The sequence below is a fragment of the Larimichthys crocea genome, chromosome XX (assembly GCF_000972845.2).
Source record: "Larimichthys crocea isolate SSNF chromosome XX, L_crocea_2.0, whole genome shotgun sequence".
Lineage (NCBI taxonomy): Eukaryota > Metazoa > Chordata > Actinopteri > Sciaenidae > Larimichthys > Larimichthys crocea.
The window spans coordinates 17781152-17793690 of NC_040030.1; positions in this window are offsets into that span (position 1 = coordinate 17781152).

A 12539-nucleotide genomic window follows, 5' to 3' on the forward strand; every position below is an offset into this window, starting at 1 on the left:
AAATAAACTATGGATCCAGCTGCTCTGCAAATTCTCTATATTTATAGAACAAAATAAATATAATAATAAGCATAAGCATCAATAAGCATCTTCTTGAAACCCTCACCCTCGACTGTATTAATGGGTTGCATATCTTTAGCTAAGAAATATCCAATGGCAGCTGTTAGGCCCCGTTTACACGTACACGGGTATTTTAAAAAACGGAGACATTTCCCTTCGTTTGTACCGATCTTTTACACACAAACGGTGAATTTGCCTCTGAAAACAAATCGAGTTTTAGGCAGCTGATGCGCCAAAAGTGCGACCAATGTTTACCTTTCACTATGACGATGATCATGGAAGCAGCCTCCCATAGGCTTGGCGTAGTTATGATGGCGCTCCATGGCGTATTTATGTGGGTTGATGTAAACGAAAACTTTTTTTAAAACGATGCTATGTGCACAATGTTGTTTTGGAAAACAGAGGGAGGGAAATATTAGTTTCTCAACATACCCGGCTATGTGTAAACGTAGCCTAATGTCTTGTGCCTCTCCGAACTTGTCGGATAAGGAGTCGCATTAAACAATGTGTTTGTGATCGATGACTGAGTTTGCGTTGACGTCTTGCTGGTTGTGGCACTGGCTTTGTCTTTTTGTTTCTTTATTAATTCGTCGTGAGTGACTTTGTGCTTTTGTTTGAGATGGTTGAATAAATTTGTAGTGTTACCAAGAGGAGCAGCTATTACCTTGTAGCAAATCTTGCACAATATGTGCTGCTGCTTCTCGTCGGATTCTTCTCATTTGCTTTAAATCTCACTCACTGTTTTTGAACACCAGACGACACACCTCCTCACTCTTCAGCTGCGTGAGGGAGTATGGGCTATCCTGTTAGTCAGCGGGGCCGCATGAAATGGAATGTATTGCGCATGCGCGTCTCTCAGAAATTGTGTAATAAAAAGTGGAAAATAAATCGTTTAAACTCGATTATATGATTTTTGAGATCGTTTGACAACAGAATCGAAATCGTGATCAAAATTCGATTAATTGCACAGCACAACACAAACTAATATCAGATATTCAGCACGACCGTGACTTTCAGTCAGCGTTTCAGAATCACAAGTTCAAGGCCAAGTAGTTCAATAGTTTCCTGTTTTGTCTGTTTTATGATCTGAAGACTGCACAGTGTGTTTTATTTTGAAAATGCTGTTTCTGCATCTGACTCCGTGACAGCTCGATCTGCTCTGTGCTGCAGAGCAGAGAGCCGCTTCTGACACGAGCAGCGTCGCTTCTGTTGGAATCACATTCTTCGTCTAGAACGGCCTGCCCCAGCAGCCACGGGGCAGCCGAATATGACACAGTCATGTCCAGTGAAATTAAGCAGTGATGCTTTATCTGCTGTCTGCTTCATTTGTCTAGACAAATGAAATAAAAATCTCCTCACCATGATGCGTTTTCATCACCGAGCCTGCCTGCCTGCTACATGCTCTTTTTAAAAGTCTCATTCTTTAAAGGCGTGTTTTGAAATGTTCAGATCAGAAAAACTCGACAGCTGAAGCTGAAGCAGCCTGAATCAATGAGTGAGAGAAATGACTTTGAGTGACCTCTGCTGGGATCCTCCATTGTTTCCAGCAAAAGCCTGTGTGTGTGTGTGTGTGTGTGTGTGTGTGTGTGTCTCTGCCTGCACCACCTGGAATCATCTCATATGTGTTTTGTGTATGTGTGTGTGAGTGCTCCCAGACTGGAGGTCATCATAAAGACAGAGAGACACGAGCCAGAACAGAACCCCCCGGTGGTGAGCGCAGGGTTGGATGAGCAGATAAAGATGAAGCAAATAGAAAGCTGATAGATTGAGCTTGTGATATATTTTTGGTTATCTGCTCTCTTTGCCCCACTCGTAACATGTTCGGAGTGTTTTTCCTCGACTGGCTGATAAGACCTTCTGTGGGAAATGGATTTTGAAATGTGGCAGACCCAGAGCAGCAGGGGGGGAGGAGAGGAGGAACTTCAGAGGGCCATCTCTCTGCTCGCTGCTGCTCAGTGTCCTCCACCCAAAGACTGACGGATGAAACTGTTTTGTCGCCTGGTAATAAGTGTTGGGACAAGTGTCTCAGTGCATTCTCAGGTGAGGATTATATCCTCCTATTCGTCTTAGATTTGGGCCTTGTGTAGAAATGTATGAATGGATTCAGCTCAATCACACAGGTACGATGAGAGCACATGAGAGTGAAGCTTGTGAGTTTTTTTTTTTTTATTACAGTCCCTGTAGGAAGCGTCGTAAAATCATCACATTTTAGCATAACGAAACCTATAAGTGTGAGTCAATTAGGGGGGGACCTCTGAAACCAGCGGTGTCCAGTCTAACCGTGAATACAGTAGCCTGCTGAGGTGGTTTGTCCTCTGGCATCCCAGGGCTGAGTCACTTCAGTTAGCTATAGTTAGCAGTTTACGACTTAGAAATCTTAGAAATCTTTGCATTGACTAAGACTGTAAACCACCTTGCCAGTGTAATGTTATTCCTGAGTCCAGGTCTGTTACCTGCTAATGACAGATTGAGTTAATCTGTCCATCAGGAAAGTTTAAATCACAGAGAGTTGAAGCTGAGCAGCCGGAGAGCATCAGGGAGAAATAAAAAGTATACATTCTGATCCAGTTTTAAAGTTCTGGAGTTTGGCAGGGTGACGTAATAATTTTCCTAAATATGAACTATTATCTCTTTTATGACTTCATATTTGTTGGTAAATTGAGCAGTGGCAGGAAGCAGGCACCACTTTATGTTCTGTGAAACAATTTTATTCCAACCAGGGCACAGCTGACATTTATTTTCTTTATTAATTCATAAGTTGAAATATGTTCAATCTATAGTCCTCATGCTACCAAATGGGGTACCTGCAGACCCCAGAGCTACACCTATAGTCAGACTCACAGGTTCTTTATTCTATCATTCTAATTTCTCTTGACTTCATCAATCTGTTCTCAATGTTTTCATAGCATTTTTTGTTTTATTTTAATTTGTGCTTTTAAAAAGAAAATAAATCAATGTATTAGGGTCCTAGGGGACCCCAGTCCAAAGCATCCATTCCGCCTACGCAGTTTTAATAGATAGAATCATTTATTGAGTTCATGTTTGCCGTGGGTACTAATTTAAAGTATCACACGATATCAGGGGGGTAGAAGCACTCTGTCAGTCATCTTAAGAGATCTTCATGCTCTGTCGACGACCCTGAATACTGCTCTTCCTGAGCTAAGATGAAGTCAGAAATGTAATGCATCATTTCATAATAAAATATTTTATGACTGTCATACTAAATATTTATGTTCTATTACACAAGATGAGACTGTAAAGCAGTGTGTCATGCCCATGATTGACATGCAGTCAGAGCCAGAAAAAGCACATATGGAACCATTTATGAGGCTGTAGAGACAGAATAATAATCATCTGTGTAATTTGTGAATATTCCCAGATGACATAATTACATAACTAATAATGTTTGGAGAAGAAATAAGTCAAACATTTTGCTGTGATGTTTCTTACAGTGGTTTATCCCCAGCTGACAGACCTTGGGTGTGAAATATGTTGGTACAGTGAGGGTTTAATAGGGTTAATAATTCTCCACAGCTAGGGCGACATCTACAACTGCTTGTTTTGTCAAACCCAAAGTTTAAGACCCAAAGATGTTCAGTTTACAGCGACAGAAAACTGCAATGTCCATGTACACTGCGTGTCTGTCTTTTCAGTTGTGAATGGTCTGCATGAAGCCCAAATTTTGTGATGGTGCTAGTCTACCCACACAGCACTGTGCCAGCACTGGAGAGAGGTTTGGCATTCTAATATTGGGGAAAAATGCAAATCTTGTCTGTATTTCTTTTTAACCAATCACATCGTCTTGGGCATTGCTGAGCCTGGGATGCAGTGATGGTTACTCTCTTGGTGGAACACTTGGACTTGGGAGGCAAGCCCTGGAATTCAAAAGGGGCTTTATGTTTGTTAGGCTAGGGTTAGAATAATTAGCCATTTTTCAGCACACCGCTGGTGGAAGCCAGACACAGAAACAGCATAGAGAATCCAGCGGATTTTCAAAATAAAATGCCTGTGCAAACTGCCAGTCGTAAAAACAGACAAAAAAGACTAAAACGCTAAAACGCTCTGAACGCTTCTGAATCGCGCCTGGTGAGGTTTGAAGTCGCGTGCAGGACGGACCAAAACAGTGTTGTAGTTGCGATGTGACAGAGTGACAGACTTCCTGTGAGCCAGACTCGATCATGAAGATCTTTGCAGGTTTATGTCACATTGTCATTTGAGCCTCATGCAGACTTTTCTGTTAAAAAACTCTAGACCCCAACCCAGACAGGCCCTCTGGTTCCACAGATGACGTTCTATAACTTGATGTGAAAACTGAACCTAATGTGTAAAAACAAACTGTGCAGTTCCCTTTTTCATGGTGCTCTATCTACAAACTCTTTATTTTCAATCTTTTCAATTCATCTGCAGTACAAGCCTAATTTTTTTGTGTGTGCGTGTATCCTAAGTGATCCTCAGGAAGTGAGGTCAGAGGGGCGACAGGAAACACACTTTTCCTGTGCAGAGTCTTCACATGCCCCCCCCCCCCAGCTTGTTTTCTGGAAAACTGTCCTGCATCCCCTCCTGTGCTGTCTGTGAATGCAACATACTCATTTTCACCCTGTTGTGTTTCCAGTCAGATAAGGACACAGCGGTGGTGCTAACTGTAAAAACACACACACACACACACAACATATATATGTCAGTCCTCACCAAACTTCTTTGACTTCCTGATTCCAAACATCATTTCTGAGCCCAGAAGCTGAATAAACACATTGAATGTCCTTGTCAACACATCACAGTCTGTAACTTAAACCCCAAATATAATAGAAGCACCCCTGTGTGTGTGTGTGTGTGTGTGTGTGTGTAGGTTGTTGTGAGGCACCAAGCTTTTTTTTTTAATCATCATTCAACGATAATGAACATGCATCATCTGAAATCCATTCCCTCAAGTGGGAGCCAACATCGACTACACGCGAGCATGAAAACAAGAGAGAGCTGAACAGATCACCAGTGAGCGCCCTGGTTATCAAGGAGTGTTGGCATGGCAACCAATTGGGTTGGGGAATTAATGGTGTGATTTTGAATGCATCATAGAGCAGTTTGAATCTCAATGCTGACCAAGGATACACACGTCTCTCCAGTGTGACTGCTGTTATTGAAGTCTGCTCACGCTGGTGTGTCTGCCCTCGACACTTTGATTTGGACTGCAGGCGTCTCTCAGCCTGTTTCTTGTCTGTACCTGTATTACTGCTGAAATGTCACCAATCACTGTTCCAACTCAAAGTCTGCACTTGGAGATGCTTTTTGCCCCAGCACATAATTTGCATGGACCAGCAGCAATGCCAAAGAATATGAGCCTGACTCACAACTGTTAGAAATTTCATCTGTATCAATTTCATCTGCAATATTTTGGCTTAAATTCTGAATATGTGGTTGATTTCTCAAACAGCTTACTATAATCTTTTTGAAGATGTGAGAACCTGCTAACCTGCTTGAAGACACACATTTGAGCCTGTGGACTACATAATATTGTTCAATAAAATAATTCAAACTTGATAAAGTTCTACTTACAAATAAATCTGTTCAAATGCTTTTAATTGTTTTATTTTACATGTCTGCTTATGACCAAACTAAATGTTTCTATTTATGTTTGGATATGATACAGTTCGTTTAAATTACCCCCAATTTACAGTTAATTCACATACATTTCCCATGATGAAGTTTTATTTTTTTTATTTCTTGTCAAACCTGGTGCTGTCATTTCCAACAAGTCACCTCGACTGCTGACAGATATGTCTGAGATTCAGGTGTGTTATGCTAGCCGTGGCTAATGTAGCCTCAAGGTGCTTAAGTCGAGCAGAGATGATGACCGAGCTACAGAGTCCTCGTGAGCTCGCTGCTTTTTGTCATATTAAACTTGTGGTCCCGACCGATGCTGACTCAAGAGACATCACTTGGGCAGATTTTTCTTTCTCCGGAGCAACAAAGGCTTTATACAATTTTTATTGTACCGTAGTACTCCACAGCCCCTGTAGACACACTTTGATGTGGGAAATTGTAGTTCCCCTTTCACAGGTTATTTGGAAAGTATTCACATTCCTGCCTGATGTGGATTTTCAGTCTGAGAGAAGATCTTGCAAAAAAAACAAAAAAAAACTTCACAAGTTCAAAACAAATCCTCACTTTAGAAAAGGATTATTGTAATTTTCCTGATGTGAGCACTGACACATCGTGCGGCGCGAGGGTGTGTTCAGGCAGCTGGTGTCTGAGACGCAGTGTGTTAGTGAGGGAATGAGTCTTGGGGCTTGTCTGCTTCTATGAGCCCGCAGACAGACAGACGAGCAGAACAGGGTTGACACATTTACCCAAATAGTGTTCAGGGAGAAACCAGCACTGGAGGAAAAAAACATTACGTAGATGTCAAGGCCTCGCCTCCATCTGCCATCCAGCAGAAGAATCAAACATGGAAGCTTGTATAGCTGAGTATAAATCAGCGCTTCATGACCGCGGTGATCACTTTTGTGGAGCACTGTGCCTCCCTGACATCTCAGACATCACAGATTTAGATGATACTGTCTGATAGGATGTGTGCACTGACATCAGACCTTATCCTTGCAGTTGAACTGAAGGTACATCTATCTGCATGGGTGGATTGAAGCAACATGGAGGAGGGAGTGGGAGGGAACATGCAGTACTGAATCTGTACCTACAGAACCAGGCACACACAATTCAAGCTGGCATCCAGTCGCATATATCAATTCATTCCAATCAAATAAGTACGGGCCAGTCATGGATCAATTGTAGACTGCAGCAGACAGACTGACAGAAGGATTCTAAACCCCCTGAAAGGTGTTGAAGGTTTACAACATCTACTTTTTAGCTGTTAAAAAGCATTTAAACATCATGTACATTCATCATTGTGGGGAAAACAGAGCTGTGTCGGAGGGCAGTGCTCGTGGGTACAAGTGGCTGAAATGAGTTGCTCCATAGGGTGGCTAGCCTTAGAATGATAGACAGAATGAGAAGCTCGGACATCCGGAGGGAACTCGGAGTAGAGCTGCTGCTCATTTGCATCAAAAGCAGCCAGTTTCCTTTGTAGGTGTGCAGGGCACATCAAACTGGCAGGAGACCCAAGGTCAGGCCCAGAAATCACTGTAGGGACTACATAGCCCATCCAGGCCTGGGAATGCCTCCGGGTTCTCTAGCAGGAACTGGAATGCGTTCCTGGGGAGAGGAACCTCTGGAACACCCTGCTAGACATGCTGCCACCATGATCCCCCAAATATGCGTAAGGAAAATGCATGAAGGGATGGATGGATGCATTTTACTGTGGCTCTCGTTTCGCATTTTCCTTGCAGTTCAGAGCAAAATATTTGGATAACTACTGGCCAAATTTCATTAAAACCTGCTTTGGATCCCTAGAGGGATTTCTGTAGCAACTTTTCAGACGGATTTGATGGATTGCAATAGAGTTCCTTAATGCATTCATGCTTCCCTGTGAGAATAAATATGGTGTTTAAATTCCCTGGAAACATAATCACATTTTGTCATTTGTCACTCCCAACTCCCTGCTGTGCTGAACTTGGTGTGTCCTTGTGGGGAGTGGTGATATCAGAGCTGCAATATTGAAAGTCGACAGCACTTTTTCTATATTTAATGAAAATATAATCTTTCGCTGGAGTCCCGTGCTTTGTATGCTGAAACCTCCAACCTGACCTGCTTCTCACACTGTCTTCATGATTTGTCTAAAGAGCTCCTGCAGAAACTTGCACACACCTGTAAGCAGGCCGTTAAATATATTTCTGCTGATCAAGCACTGCTCCCAAGGAACAAACACACACACATACACTCAGTCCCTCGCAGCAAAACCATAGTCATTGTGGTAGTAATAACAACATTTGGATTATTATAAGGGTGTGTTTATGATGATGAAGAGTCAGCAGTCTTAGCTGTGATCACTGGTGCAGTCACAGTCATGTGTCATCAGTCCTCTTTGTCTGAACCAGCCCAGTGTGACAACAGGAGCTTGTGTCCTCAGCCCTGACGTAATGTTACCGGGAAGAAAATGTTCTGATGCAAGGACTGGCTGCTCCTCTTCTGGCCTGTGCGTGTGGGTGTGTTTGTGCCAGTGAACTTCACAATCATAAGACAGGAATTACATTTTTGGATGCATTGATGCTTGAGTTCATGTGTATCCATGTGTGTGCATGTATACTTCTGTTACGTCCAAGATGTATTATATTATTTTTTAGATTGAAAGTGTGGTCCAGAAAATATATCCGGTTTCTTCAAGGTAACATCTTTCTGGAAGTAAAAGTCTTGTTCAGCTGACTGAAAACTCTGTGGCAGGTCAAAGATTTCGGCACCGGAAGAGTTCTGGTTTCTGTTTGTGGTGCGAGAAGTATTAACCAATCATGTTTGAGTGAGCTTTTGGTTACAATAGTCTGTGTGGGGAGTGAAAGAAGGGGAAAACATTGGCCAAAATAGGATAAGGGAATCCGTCGACCAACGTTTGACAAAGATTAAACTCTTTTTTCGCAATTTTATCTGCATTCATATGCAAATATTTGTTTCCAGAGGTTAGCAGAGATGTGACTTACTTTTCACTTCCATGTATCAAGTTGCTAATCGGACTGCAGAGGACATCTTGGCACGGATATCCATTATGCATTTTCCAGATATCCACTGGCTACACCGGAAGCCCAGAAACCCCCCTCTGTGTCACCCCCAGAGGCCAAATAGCCACCAGACGATGGTGGACAGGTTCTGAGATTGTAGCATAGGTAGAGATGGTGCAACAAGTGGGCGGTTAATGGAAGAGCTGCATTATGCTCAGAAATAACAGGTTTCAGGTGCTCCAGGCTCTGATTTGCACCAATAACCTGCTTCTTAGTCAGAGCCATGGATGAGAATTCTTGGGTGTGGTAGCATTTAATGCCACCACATCTTCCCAAACTAAATATGACCGCTCCAGTTGAATTAAATCTAATTGTAGCATTGTTAAATAATCCAGGCAACGTTGATATGATTATATGGTTTATATGAGTTGATCAGCAGCTCCTCCTACGCCTGTTTCACTGCGTTAATGTCAATATACTCCATACATAACTGATGAAAACCATATTTTGGGTTTGGAGGTGGTAGTGGAATATGAGTCACTGCTCTCAGTAAAATATTCAGCTATTTTTGAATGAATGAATAAGTCATAGTACAGTAAAATGTCTTCACAGATTAATGAAACTGATGATTTCATTTATAAAACTCATGCTGGACAGAAACTAGGTCATCGCTTGGACAGAGTCTTTGTGCAGAAATGTTCAGGAGGAACCAGAGACAAGTATCACCCGTGTTTACAACACACACACACACACACACACACACACACACACACACACACACTCACACACTCTCACACACACACACACACACACACACACACACAAATGAGAGTTTGCATGTGTGTGTGTGTTTGCGAAAGCCAAATACCAGCAGATGTTAACAAAGTTCATGGAGCTGGCTGGTTGTCAAGTGTGTCAAACACCTCTCCTCCTCTTATGAACACATACCCACACACACACACACACACACACACACACACACACACACACACACACACACATAAGTAAACTCTTTCAAACTTGCTTGCAGTAATTCCCTAAATGTCCCATCTGGCCTCCCCTCCTCCCCTCTCCTCTCGCTCTCTCTCTGTCTTTTAGCACCCTGCAGAGTGTTACAGTGCGCTGCTATGCTCTCGCATGGAGGCTGATTGGTAGCAGTACACGTTGGTGCGAGGCAAAGTGTGATTAATGCCCGCTGGCTGGAGAGAAAGGTGGACTTTTCTGCTGCGTTGGCTTGTGGCTGTGCTTCCTCTGCCATCTGCTTGCGCTCGCTCCTCTCCTCTCCAGCCTCCTCGCTCGGATAGATGGAGGGAGTGGAAGAAAGGAATAAAGTGCCCTGCTGGGCACTCGGTTTGTGTCAGGGGGATTACATCAGGTTTATGCCCAGGAGCAGAGAAGCTTGGATGGTCAGAACTAATCACGAGAGCTCAGGTTACAGTGTGGACCTCTTCCGACAGGAGGGGTTTGATTTGTGGAACACATTTTGGTCACAATAGTTTGAGAAAAGAGATTGTGTTGTTGTATGAATAAAGATGGAAGTTTGAGATGGAGTTGGACTGAAAAGTCATAAAATAAAAAAGAAAATGCGAAACTGAAGTCTTACTATTATAACCATTACGACAAACATTTTACAAATCAGTATTATATCATCAGATTAAACCGAAATCTGTGAAGAAACTGTCACAGTATTTTAGGTCAGTCATCATTTTATTAGATTTTATGAAAGAGAAAAAAGAGTTCCTTAATCTCGCGTTATATACATTTTTTTATTTCTCAGAAAAGAAGTCATAATCTATAATTATTATAATAATAAGAATAATATCCTCATCAAAGTGATGGAGACAATCCCAATCCCAAAAATAAAACTGGTGACACAACCAAGAAATAACTTTATTTCACGCTTTATCAATTCCACGCTCCCTTACTCTCATTCACTGTCTCTGTCTCTCTCTGTTTCCCTCTTTCACACCACTGGACACAAACCAAATGAAACTTCTTTGTGTCACTTTGTGTCACTGTGTATCGGCACAAGTCAGACACAGATTTCGAGGCTGGAACGTGGAACACACAAAGCCAGAACAGATCAGAGATAGTCTCAGTTTCAGAGACAGTTCAGGCTGACTGTGGAGGTTTGGCTGGTCTGAGTGTCTGATTGTCGGTCTGCATTTTCCAACCCCTGTGGTACCATTAAACCATTAGCATGTAGGCTAATTTGCCTTATTTCAGCTCCAAACATGACAGATAATATTTAGTCTCATGCTTGAAATGACAACTTTAGTCCTGTAACATGATGACTTTTCCTCAAAGGAGTGCAACTCTTTTTGTTCCTTTAGTTTGTTTTTTTAACTCGAGTCCTGCAGCTGTGGGCAGGCAGTCTAATCCACATGACAGCTCTTCTGTTCCTCAGCGATGGCACTCTGCCCCCAGCCTTCTCTCCGTCAGGCTCATCTCCCATGATCCTGCAGGCGGGATGAATAGGTAATCTAGCACTGAGACTGGCCCCAGGATTACAATGATGGAGGGGATCTGAGCTGTTCTGTGCCAAGCTTATGAAATTCTCTCAGTCCATGCTGGCAGCAGCCGGACCTTTTCTCACTACGCTAATGTTCTCAATCTGGGTCTGAAGCCCACCAATCCCCTCTGCGTGTCTGTGTGTGTTTGTGCAAAAACAAACAAATGGATAACATGAATAGGATTTTCGAGGTGAGCCCGCTGCTCTGGAGTCAGTGGAGGCTTATGTTTGGCTTATGATTATAAATTTAAAAGCAGGAGACGGCAGCACAAACAGGCTTGTGAAAACACAAAAGTGTGTTTTTTTATGTGTGTGTGGTTGTCAGATACGCAGCTGTGGCGGTCAGTGTCACTGTCACTAAAGTTTTTTTTTTTCCAACTGGCTTCGAGTTTGACTCTCGAGCATACACACACACACACAAACACACACACACACACACACACACACACACACCACAAATCACTCCCTGCAAACTAAGTGGATGATGTGGAGCCGGTGTTATGGAGCATTGTGTTCCCCGCTGCAGAGTGTTCCCCCGCCACAGACTAAAGCCATAAATCGGATAAAGTTACCGAGCGGCATCGGTCCGCTCCGCTACAGGTCTAACTGTATGTGGACGTGGGCACACAACAGCTGCCCGTTTACTGATTATACTAATGCTGCGTCTGCTAAGTGTACCTGACATAGAGTGACAAGAGAAGAGAAGGAGGGGGGCATGCAGCCAGGGTGTGAATTACATCAGTCATGTTGTCTGGGGACAAAAACACTCCAAACAAACAAGTTAATGCTTCGAACTGCACAAGATTTACTGCTAAAAAGGTGGAGCCCCAACCGAATCGCACCAACAGGGACATGAGGCATGTGTTCAAGCGAAAAGCGACGCAGTAAGCACGACGGATGAGGAAAAAAAAAAGAGCTTGAGAAATGATCCGTGTTTACTTTCTCAGCCCCGCACAGCCGCCCCGATCACTGTGTGAAAGTTACAGAAACTCCTTAAAGCGGCTGACCAATGATGAGCAAGGGCCTGTGCTGGTGGGAGGGGCATGCTGACCCTTTAGGTCACTGGCTCCCAACCTAGGGGTGCTCGCCAAAGCTTCTTTGAGGCCTTCTTGATTTTAAGAGCATATTTTTAATATACAGTCTCAACATGGCTCATGTTCTGTACAGAAAGCTTTTTATTTTAATTATCGTTTATTATTATCTGAAGTGGATTCAGTGTGACAGGATAAGGTCAGACCTGAACACGAGCTCTGTTCACAGTCTCTGCTGAATAGCCTTGCATCTGCAGAAATGAAAAAAACCAACAACTCTGAATCTGAAGAATATTAAGTGTGTATGATTATTCAAAATGAAAGCACACTGATAATAAT